This window comes from Lagopus leucura, unplaced genomic scaffold (genome assembly GCF_019238085.1).
Source record: "Lagopus leucura isolate 7727_CA_CO unplaced genomic scaffold, USGS_WTPT01 Super-Scaffold_100019, whole genome shotgun sequence".
NCBI classification, from domain to species: Eukaryota; Metazoa; Chordata; class Aves; order Galliformes; family Phasianidae; genus Lagopus; species Lagopus leucura.
In genome coordinates, this window is record NW_024962273.1 from 7055860 (window position 1) to 7067726 (window position 11867).

Here is an 11867-nt window from a genome sequence, read left to right on the forward strand (position 1 = left end):
AGCCTTTAGAAGAGATGGAGAGTTGAAACTTATGCAGCTTGACAGCCGTGCTCACTGAAGCCCTGTAATCCTCACTCGGAACAAGCTTCCTGCAGAATACAATGAGGCAAAGGACCTCACTTAAGGATTAAACCTTTTCATGCCAATATTGTGTGCTGTAAGTAAAGATCACCTTTCTCAGCTACGTAAAAAGTTACACAAGCCCAAAACATGCTGAGATAACACTCTAATTCTATTACCAACAACAAAAAGAGTTAAAACTTAGTTTACATAAAGAGATGCTTTAGAAATCTGCTCGCATACAATACTGGAAAACATACATACAGCATCCCAGCATGACTACGTGCTGCTGGGCATGGGCATCTATCGCCACATCAGTCATACACGGCAGCTTCAGGCTGAAAGCCGGCAAGTAGAACCGATGTTGCCTGGTTCTTCCTTTCCTCCAAGAACAGAAGAGAAAAAAAATTAACGTCAGGCTGCCTAAGCTCTTTCAATGTAATCACGTGCACAGCAACAGACGTCTGTTAGACACCTGTAATTCCATACTTGGAGCTCGCTAGGAACAAGCGACATCTTCCTCACCATCTAATCGAAAGCGAGACCTAAACATATCGCCGTGTGTCACAGCACAAACAGCCACGGGCCTCTGACAGCAGCCAGCACTGCGGCCTTAGAGCCGCACGTCACCCCTCGGCCCTCCGAAGGCCGAGCCCTGCGGGCACACCGCGAAACCACCGCTCTCACGAACACGAGTCCGAACGGGCTCTTCCTTTCCTGCCCAGTTATCTCCGAGTGAAAGCGGTACGAACAGAGGAAGGGGAAGCGAGCGAATTCCCTGAACGCGCTCAGAACGCAGTGGAAGGCTGAGAGCAACGCGGGGACCGTGAAGGGGGAAGCGGGGGAAGCGCGGGGTCTGTCCTGCAGCCACGCGTAGAGCGAGCAGGGGCGAGAGCCGGACAGGACGACCGGACAGAAGGACGGCGGGCGGACGGCTCGCACACATGCGGCTCCTCCGCCCGCACGCGACGGGAAGAGGAAAGCCTCCCTCGGGGCAGGCGGCGGAGCGAGGCGGGTCGGGCCTCGCCCCCTCGGCGCCGCGGAGCCGGGCAGGGAGCCTCTCGCCCACGACGGCCGGTGGGATCTGACAGGTGGCGGGACCGCCGGCCGCCTCCCCAACCCCGCGCGCGACCGCCGGGACGCGCCGCCGGCTGCCCCCCGCCCGCGGAGGTACCTGAGCGCCGCGCAGGGCCCGCAGCACCGCCGGCACCGCCCGCGCCCCGCCCCTTCCTCCTCCCCTCCCAAAATGGTGCCGTGCCGATACCGGCGGCCGAGAATCCATCCCCGAGGCAGCGAGCGGCCGCCCCGCCCCGGGGCCGGGCCTGGGCCCATCGAGGCGTTCGGCGCTCCGCTTGCCGGCCTGCCGTTGGGAAGCGCTCGGAGCAGCGTCTCGTTCGGCTGCGGCGTTGGAAGTCCGCGGCCGGCGCTTCCCGGCAGCGAGCGAGGGGCTGGGCGGCACTGCGGTTCCTTCTGACGGCAGCGGGGAGCAGCCGCGATGGAACAAGATTTCCTCCACGCAGTCGTAATCGAGCGTTTCGGCAGACTCGTCAGTGAGATGCTGGGGGGAGATGAGGTCAAATAAATAAGTCGAGGAACAGAACACGGTCACAGCACGAACTGGGGGCTGGAGGAGTAGTTCGGAGCTTGAAACGGGCACGTTGTATAGACCTGTGGTCTGAGCGCTCCAGGGAATGTGGTGAATTAGCTCTTGGTTCAGACTACCTGGTTGTTGTAAAGCATTCCGAGTGTATGTTATAAATAATACTGTATTGATTCATTGTCCTTCTGTCCTTACTCTTCTGCCTTCGAGCCCAAACATGCAGTAAGGTGCTTTTATATTGAATGTTGACTTCACGGCTTTGGAAGGAAATCATGGATAAAATTCGTTTATTAAAACTGGTAAAACAACAACCCTCTAGAACTTGTGCTTTCTGTAGAACTTGAAGGACCTGAAAACAATGCAATATGTAATTATGAAATCGTGTGTGCATCTCACAGCATCTAATTTCATTTTCCTGCCAGTGTTTATGCTGGGACTCAGTAAACTTCCACGGCTCACCCAAGGTCGCTAAGTTAATGTGTGGCAAAGAGATCCAAAGAGCTGTGACTGCAGCACGGACAGAGAGACTGCAGATAATGCCTTTTTATAGCTAATGGCGCTTAGTTACTGAGTAAATGTTTTGAATCTTTAATGCATAATTTAAATTAAAATGGAGTGACAGTTAAATCCTTTGCTAATATCAAGCTGTGTGTGTTCATGTGAAGAGAGACAGCAACTAAGGTGAGAGGGAAAGGGCACGTTTTCAGCTTTTTCTGTCCTGCCTGATCATGCAGCGTTGGAAAAGCTGTGAAAAGGTGTAATGAAGCTCAGCTCTGTTGCACCTGGCAAAATATATGGAGATGCACAGATGTTATGTGTTTTCTTCTCAGCCATTGATAGTGGAAAGCATATGAGGAGGAACTTAGGCTGTGGTTCTTAAGGCATCTGAAGAAAAGCAGGTCAATATTGTAAGAAATCCACAAGCCTGTATTTTTTAGCACCTAGAAATATCATAGGACTCTTGCATTCTTAGCTCTTGACTAAGAAGTTTGCTTCCTATTGTAAAAGTTCACATGATGATCTTGTGTCCTGTCTGAAAGCAACTGCTGTAAGAATGATTTCCCCTCCTCCCACTTTTTTTTTTTTTTTTTTTTTTTTTTTTTGGCTGTTCTTTTTTTAGAATTATCTTGCATAATCCCATGCAATAGAACTACCTCTTCTAGTGTATTGCAAATCCACTGTGTATTTATTTTTGTCATGGTGAGAATTCTAAGTACGTGAATCTCAAGGCAAAATTAGATTTACTTCTCAGCAGCGCTGTAGTATTTTCATGAGAGAAAATATCCTCAATTTTATTTTACAGATGCATAAATTACATTTATAAAGAACATCAGAATTTAGTTTCCGCTCTTGTGTGCTCAGCTTAGGAGAATGTAATGGATGGTTTGAATGAAGTAGATCAGATCTCAAGAAGGAAATTTAATACTTCTGTAAGCTTTGTGATAGATCTTTGCAAAGGAATTTCATGTGCTTACTTTAGAGAAATGCTTTAGAAGGATTTGGATCAGATCTTCGGTGAACAAGATAGAAACAAGCCAGCAGTAGAAACTGAGTTTCTCAGTTTACATTTTAATACAATTTCAACCCATTCTTTTTTTCCTAATGAAAAGGATGCAGACTAAGCTTGCAAGACCAGAATGCATTGCAGCAGAGTTTTCTCTGGTCTGTTGAGTGAGACCAAAAATCCATCCCACTCAGGGTCACATCTCCACAGTGACTGGTAACAGGGAGCTGGGAAATGGGTTTGGAAGCGAGGCAGTTGCAGAGGAGTTGGTACGTGGTACATCCTTGTGGTTTTAATAAATGGTTTACAGCATCCTTATCTGGACATCTGTAATTCAGCCAGTGTGTTTGACAGCTCTTGGCAGACCTGTTAACTTGTCCAATTCCTTCTTTATACCAGTTGTTGTGCAAAATATTAGTTGATAAGGGTTTATTTAGGTAGTTTCTGAGTGCAAAATAAAATACTTTTCTTTGTTAGCCAACTGGTTGATTGTCATACTGCATAACTTCTGCTAGTTATTCCACTCACCATCTTTGCACCATCATTTTATGTATTTTAATGAGTCTTATCATACTTCCCACTTCGGTATGTCCTCACATCCTACGCTTTGCATGAATCCACTGGTGGCCAAGGGAATGGCTCTATTACTCCATATCCTCGCTGCCTTCCCAGACTTCTGATCCAATTTTTGAGATACTGAAATTAAAACATCAAAATCTGGGCATATTTTGAGTTAAGGTTATGATTATTCTGGTATCCGTTTTGTTACATTTACTAACATATTGTATTTTTTGCTCTTGCTGAGCTGTTACATAGTTACTGTTTTTACCTGCTCTCCCATATGCCAAAGCTTTTAAACTTCAGTCCTTAGAAGTCTGTTGTTTTCAGCAAGACCTATGCTTGTTAGTAATAATACTACCAGTACTTGCAGGAAAAATGTTACATTGCAGATGGCTTAGAAGCAAAAACCACAAATATTTTTACAATGTAGCTTCTTATCAAGCCTTACTTTTAGAAGCTTTAGAAAATTAAATGAAGTTCAGAGCCTTTTCTGCTTCTTCCTGAACAGTTCTTGCAGATATTATCTAGTAATGAGATTACAGACAAGGTAAAAACTCGTCTGACCAAATTGATGCCTATCTGAGTCTCTTTACTCTTACAGGATTTTTTTTTTTTAATTTTTTTTTTTTTTTGTGGGGAGGGCATTTTAAAAATTGGTTCCTAAACTGAAAATATGACTAAATTGCTATCACTCTTTTCAGTCAATAAACTGTGATCATAATTAATGTGTTAAAATGGCATTTAAAAAAAAAATAAAGAAAGAAAGAAAAAAGCCTTCAGAAATGTTCTGAATCACAGATTCATCACGCTACTGGGGAAAACAATCTGCTTAGGAGGGGACTCGCACATAACCTTCAAACAGGTTGGCAAGGGGGAAGCTATGTGAACACCAAAGATAGCAGAAGCACATGTGTGGGTACCTGCTCTGCCTGGAGAGTCAATCAGAAGGAGAAATGAACCTTATTTTAGAGTCAAATGTGATTTTTACTTGCATTGAATGCTCCCACAGAACCTAATTTCTAGAGGTCAAGCCAGGCAGTTTGGCCAGTATAGAACTTCACGGTATGTTCAGGAGAACACAGAACAGATTTTGATATTTGTGCTTTTGTACATTCCTGTATGAATAATCGCAGTGATTCACTGAGGCTAATTGCAACATAAGGTACTATTCAAAGTGAATTGAAGCATTGCCCAATATGGTAATAGTTAACTGATCCCTTGCTGGGCAAGCATGATACTCAAGATAAATCAGGACTCTCATAAAAAGGGCTTAAAGCAAAGGAACAAACGTTCTATATTGATTCATAAAGTATTAGCATTGCAGGCACACAGCTCAAATAGGTCGTATCTATAGACTACATAAAGGTATTAAACTGGAAATTGTTCTGTGGGGAAGTACAGGAAGGAATGTTTCTATTTTTCACATCCTGTAACGTAACAAGTACCTCTAGTCTTTCCAGTGCAGACTCCTATATCTGAAGTTTATCAGATGAGAAATTACACTGATGGAACTATTTGGGGCTTTGTCAGTGCCTTGTCTTCAGATAGAAAGATGTCAGAATATTTTGTCATTAAAGGTTAAGTTAGTTGGCTTTCAAGTTGGTACACCAGTTTGAAAAAGAATGTGGTGTTCCAATTAAGTATGTTAATGTAGTCATCCTTGCAATAAGGGGTAACATAATGGCCCTGGGCAACCTGATCTACTACCTCACCTAGCCCTTGGCAATCCTGCCTGTGGCGGGGTGGTTGAAATAATGATCCCTGAAGGGTCTTCCAACCCAAGCCATTCTATGATAATTTGTGTTACCTGTTTGTCCATAAGACTTTGGCCAATTTATATAATCCTTGGTATCCTTGCTGCAGTATTTGTCTAACATAGTTTTTCAAAAACAGTAGAAGGAGTGAAATGCTTGGATAAAGTATTTCTGTTGGTTTTGATAGATCTATGATACTACACAAGGGCTTTCTCACAGATATCTCTGTGAGATGATCAGAGATACCCGTACGATCCTGGCAATGGCTGACACATCATTGTAGGGCTACAAATTCTCTCATTCTTTTTATGATCAATTTAAAGTGTCATTCCAGCAGAATTTCCTACAGTCTTTCAGCAGGGCAAGCAAGAAACATCAACTCCATAGAAAGGAGTTCAGAGTTTATTTCCCTATGTATTACAAACAGACTGAATAAACCTAATTAGAGGTAGTCAGCACTCAGAAATAGAGATCTGAAGTAGTTTCAATTTTTACACATGCAGTGTTGTCACCAAAAATAGATTTTTAGATTTTTTTTTACAGAACACAGTACTTTAGAAGTGTTCATAGTCAAACTTGGGCTCCAGATAGTTGTGCTAACTGGGAAAGATACTGCATGAGCTGTTCATTGCAGTCTCCCAGCTCTGCTGGAGAGAGCGTTCCTTATTCTGCTGGAGAGAAAGCAGCCACATCATTTAACCATCACAGAGTGATATTTTTAGTTACTTCTCTTTTTGTCTGAAACAAATCAGGGAGTGCTCACTCTTGGCTCAGCCATTAGAAATGTGGATGCTATAATATTTCCCAGCTGATTGGAAAGCCTGTGCCATTTTTAACAAGCATTCTGCTTGATTCAGAGAGGGACATCTGTCTATGTCAGTTCCAAATGTTCCTCCTCTACTTATCTTCAGCTAAGTACAAAACAAATAACATGGCACTACATCAGTATTTGTGATGCAATGGTCTTTAACTTCTGTTGTCTTCTAAAAAGCCAATCAGAGGGGTCAATAGTTTGGATCAGCTGAAGAGCTTTTTTTTTTTTTTTCAAAAGTCACAAAATAAGAAAAAATACTTAAAAGGTATAATGCAAATGTTTCTAAAGCATCCTTTTATGAAAAGCAATTTAGCATGAGAGGTCCAGTGTTGGCTACAAAACCAAGATAAAGTTTTCAAATGTTTCAGTACAGAAACTAACTCATTTACCTCTCAGATTCAATTGTTTTCTGCTTCAAGTGTTTGAACAGCTCCAAAGCTTTAGCACAACATGGGTTTGGGTCAAAAATCCACAGCACCATTTCATGCCCTATGAATCATCATGCTCCTGCTTTTGTGAACCAGCCCACTTGGAAGCTTGTTTCCTCTGTTCTAAGTACCTATGATCTGGCACTTCTCTTGCATTTGCCACATTTTTAAGGCTTGGTTTTACTCCAGTGCTTTGCTGCAAACATCACTGGATACAGATACCTGCAGTGGACTGCTAAATCACACAATTACAAAGTCACATACTGGTGTGGTTTAGCACAATTGATACTTTTGAATAATATATATTTTATATATATTTTATATATATTTTAAACCACTAAATTAAATAAGGTGTTTTACATCTGTTTGCAAGTTATCTTTAATTTTACGTCCATCAATGCTTTGTGACTAGGTGAACACAAAAGCAGATGCCTAACATCCATCCAGCCACTAAGGCAAGTAAATAATCAAAGCTGTGACATTCTCTTCTGTTAAGCATATAGCATCTAGAAATACTATGAAAAAGGTAGTAATACACATTTGTTCCAGAAAAATTTACACATATATATATATATTTGGAACACATAAGGAAAGTTAATTATATTAGATGAGAAAATACCGGTTTTCTGATCAGGGCCAAGCTACGCTTTACTACTTCCTTGCTCCAAGGTGTGACTGTGGGGAATCTGTGCAGTATGGATAAGATACAAAGGCAGAAAGTTTATGGCATTTTGCTATTCTGGGAATACTGCAGTATCCCACTGCTAGTTTCCTCACAAACATCATCAAAGAAAAGTTGTATTTGTTATGATTGACCACAGAATAATTTTGAATGAAAATGCAAGCTTTAAATGAGAATTCACAGTTCCTCCTCCACATTTTGCCTCTGTTCCGAATATCAGTATTCCTATTTAAGTCACCACATTGTGATGTGAAATTCTTCCTTTATATTTTCTGGTTTGTCTTTTGATGTACTCTTAGTTGCTCTTCCTAGCAAATACAATGGGCACTAGAGGTGTCATCACCATAATATTAAATGGGAGCCTGCTTATATCCTTATCACTTAGCACTTTCCCCCCCCCCCCCCCCCCCCCCCCCCCCCCCCCCCCATTTGTTATTTTGAAAATAAAATAGTTCATTTAAGTCAGAAACCTTGGAGAGCAGCCATGTCAAATGAGATCCTGGTAATTGCAATGACTTTGCCATGTGCAGCTCCATGAAATTACATGCCTTCCATATGGCTGTTGCTAGAGCTATGCCAAAATCAACCAGTAACATTATAATTTTGCTTGTGGTCCTTCCTGGAAGAAGTCTACATACGTCAAATATCACAGTAGATAGGGTTTTCTTCTTTAGCTCTCTGTATTTTTCCACCACTAATTACTAAAACTTATTTACGGTAAAATAATCAGAACGTGATGGATAAATTATTAAGCAAAGTGCTTTTTAAGAAATACATGCAATAAACATTGCATCTCATCATTGTATCTAATGGATAATCTTGAACTGATTTTCCTTGATTGTTTCTCTAGCTTTTATTGTCGGTTTTATCCGGGCTTAAAAGATATTTGGTGTGATGCAGTGGAAATTAACCCACCTGTTAAATTCAATTTATGCCAGTCTGAATGGCAATGTGCTGACCCAGGCAAGATCAGGTTCTCATCCTATTTTAATCACACTCTCCTCAGCATTTCCAACATCCCTGCACCCCGGCACCTTTTTCTTCCTTTTGTTTCTTCTTACCCCTTGCACTTCACTGTGCCTTGATCTTTATGTGGATTCATAGCATTGCTCTTTCTGCATGCTCATTGGCAGGCCATTACCTGCATGAAAATGATCTAGATTGAGAAGACTGCTGAAAAGCTTCCCATTTAGCTCAGCATGTGATCTGTAATGCTTTTACCTAGGTGTGCTCTTCTTCGAGCTGAAAGACTCATGAAATTTCAGTACACAATACTGCCAAAGCTGTGCAGTATCATGAGAAAGGGGCCACAAGACATTTTTTAATATAAAATTGAATGAAGCTGTTGTCTGAAAATTACCTCCCTCCAAGTCAAGCTGTTAGATTGCTCTTGTGTTTGCTTGTTGACTAATGGTATCACTTTTCTTCTCAACTTTTCTCATTCCTTATGCATTTGTATTCATCTGCATTCTCTCGTTCTCTATTTACACTGTGAACTGCCTCAAAGCAGTAACAGCAATACAAGGAGTATGCTCTGCAGTGGTAATTATCTTATTGTGGATATCCAGGAAAAGGTCACCTGTAATTCAACTGGGTTTATAGTAGGTAGACTCTGATCCATCACTGAATGATGATTTATGGTGGATCATGGCTGCTGTACAGGATAGTTCCAGATAAAGGAAATTTCGAGGCTTACTCTGGTTCTGCTGGAGAGAATGAGAGCACTCTAAAGCATTGACTGAGATATCCACCAAGATAACTGAGAACCCAATGCGTGAAACTACAAAGGGTCCGTACAGGAATTAGAATTAAAATTTAGCTTGACCTATTTGAATTTTGCTGCAGGATACAGCAAACATGTCTATGGTAAAGTGGAATAATACTTAGAGAGAAAACTTGCACCTTTAGTTTATTAGACTGGGGCCTTGGTCTACAGCCACTTGAAGACTAATAAAACAGAACTCAAGCTCACAGCCAGAGAGTTTAGCCTTCCAACTCCTTTTCTTGCAAAGCTTCAACTGACTTAGCGCCTTGGTATGAGAGAAGTCCTAATCTCTTGTTTTCTCAAATGTAAATTCAACTATAATTTAGTAAGACAAAACCCAACAGTGCTGCTTTTTACAGTATTATTCTTAAAACAGCCTCAGTAAGAACAGAAACTGATAGCGAGAGATTTCTTTCACTTTCTGTGCGGTATTCTGAACCTCACAGAAATGCTCCTACTGATAGTGAGTAAAGTAAATCCAGCTGGAGGATGTTTCCTATGGAGTACCTTAAGGGGATTGTTTGTGGGCTTGATTTAAACTTCTGTCGTGAAATTATTCTTCTGTTAGCAAAAAGTGCTGTTCTATTCATAATTTGCTTTGATATTAAAATAAAAACATTAATATTCTGAGTATCTCCACTCCTTGTGTTCTTCAGGAAGCCATGGCAGCACTTAGAAGCCAGATGGTAGCTAGACTTTGTAAGGGAAGTGTTCTAGCAGCTAGAAAAACGGATGTTTTGTTCCCTCCAATCTCAATCCCAAGGACAATAAGTTTAACCCTTCTTCTTGCATTGGTTCTGACTCTTACCTAACCCTACAGTAGAGGTAACTCAAGGAATGAGGCAATCCTTATTTAAAGATAGTTTAATGTAAGTGAGGAGTACCAATGCTTGAACAAGGAAGCATAGATGGTTGACAGTTTCTCTAAGGGAAACAGAACTAAGTGCAATAACAAGTCACAAGGCAGGGACCCACTACCCAGAGTATATCCCACAGTATCTAGTGAGGTGAGTAAACCCAAAGATAGCTACCAGGTTCAAGCAGAGGATTTGCATCACCAAACAACCTCCTGAGGCAGGTCCAAAAATCAAACCAGAAGGTCAGCCTGCAGATAAGGAACAGTGCTAGCAATGGCAACGAGAGTCAGAAGCAGTCCTATGATCACCAGGGTTATCTAGTGATGCGTAGGAACAAAGCAAATTTAAGATACAAACCAGGAAGCCATAGTCAAACCACAAACTGAATGCAACTAAGGTCTATGAGCTAACAGCCCAGGGCTTTTATGTGGCTCCTGCACCCAGGGGCAGGGAGTGTGGGTGGAGGCCTCTGGTGAGGCTGATTAAAGCCATTAAGGGCCATTACTTAAAGCCATTAAGTCCCAAAGAAACCGTGAGCCCTAATAGCTCCTTCTTTGGATAGGCAACCAAATTTGTCTTTGGCAGGACATCAGATTGCATCACCAAATCTCCTATTGCTAAGGCTGTAGCAACTAGTAAATGACAGAGAAGAGCCCACAATATCACGTGGGCTGAAACATTAAAATACATTGATAGCAACCAAAAATAGTGTGTGTGTACAGAATATTACGGGGCCAGATCTGCTGAACACAGCAGTCTGTCTTTAAAACACCAAAGCACTGTGAAAGGTGAAAAGGAGAAGGGTGACTTTTCGAACACCCTTTTTTTTTTTTTTTTCTACCTGAAGACCAGAATCCCAGCAGGCTGGCCCCTTTTAGGATGAAAATATTTTCAAAAGGAGGATGTGAATAGGATGAGCTGCACAGTCAACCCCCTAGCTGCCCATCCCTCACTGTTTCCAGCCAACAGCTAATGCCATTGGTCCTGCAGTTTGAGAATATATTAATTTAATTTACCCATTCATCCTATTTCTGCCATCTCTATTGTGGACAAGCGTATGATCAGCTCTTAGCTGAAGGTTTGTGTGCTTTTGCTTACAAGAAAGAGAGGGTAACAGAAAGGGAAAGAACATACATGTTGCACGTGTGAAAGGCTGATAGAGGTGAAGCTAATTAGTCATGTACTGCTGCTGCACTCAGCAGAAAATAACAGCATGGTACAGGAAACTGTTAGCAATTCATGATCCTGAGTCAGAAACAGCCTCCCAGCCTGCCTCAAAGCACTGCCCCAGGCCTACGACTAAACACAAGAAGGGGTGCATGCCATCGATCCCTTTGGTGGTTTTGTTGGGATGGCTGACCCAGGCAGTGCCCATGATTTGTGACTTGAGATAGCAGCATAGAGGTCTTATTTAGTGGACAGAAGGGTAAGATGAGGACCTCAGACCACTCCTTTGGATGCCTATGGGTAAGGAGATATCTGAGGAACTCAAATGTCAGGAGGCAAGCAGGATGCTGGGCAGTCAGCTGCAGCTGGTTCTCTCCCACGGCAGTGTTTTACTTGTTAACAGTGCTGAAGGAAGCCAGGGAGCATCTGTAGCACTTCTGGAAACACTAAAAAGCAGAAGAAAGAGTGAGACTTCTGCATTTGCCCTTTGATGACAGCGTCTATGGGGAAGGCTCTCCATGCCCTGGCAGGGGCAGTTGTCTAAAGCCGCAATGGCAGAGGCTGCAGGAAACCATCATCTTGTCATTTTTAGCACTCTTTTCCCACCACAGAAGTCTGCCCCGCCTTCTCTCGGCTTTCCAGCATTAAAATACAGTCTTCCCCGCCTTCCTTCTG

The 11867-nt window shown here is 42.3% G+C and overlaps 1 protein-coding gene across 6 annotated transcripts in view; it reads right to left on the reverse strand.

Annotated features, from left to right (window-relative positions):
* Nucleotides 1–1281, reverse strand: part of SLC35F5 (solute carrier family 35 member F5) — a 30450-nt gene extending 29169 nt beyond the window's left edge. For 3 of the 6 annotated variants that reach the window (XM_042877794.1, XM_042877793.1, XM_042877789.1), the window contains exons 1-2: nt 1235–1279; nt 325–443 (exon numbers count right to left, since the gene is read on the reverse strand). The gene's annotated coding sequence lies outside the window, so the exon portion shown is untranslated. Of the gene's footprint in view, nt 1–320; nt 444–1234 lie in introns of all 6 variants that reach the window. The other 3 variants (XM_042877790.1, XM_042877791.1, XM_042877792.1) reach the window with 3 other exon arrangements.
* Nucleotides 1282–11867: the final 10586 nt, after the last annotated feature.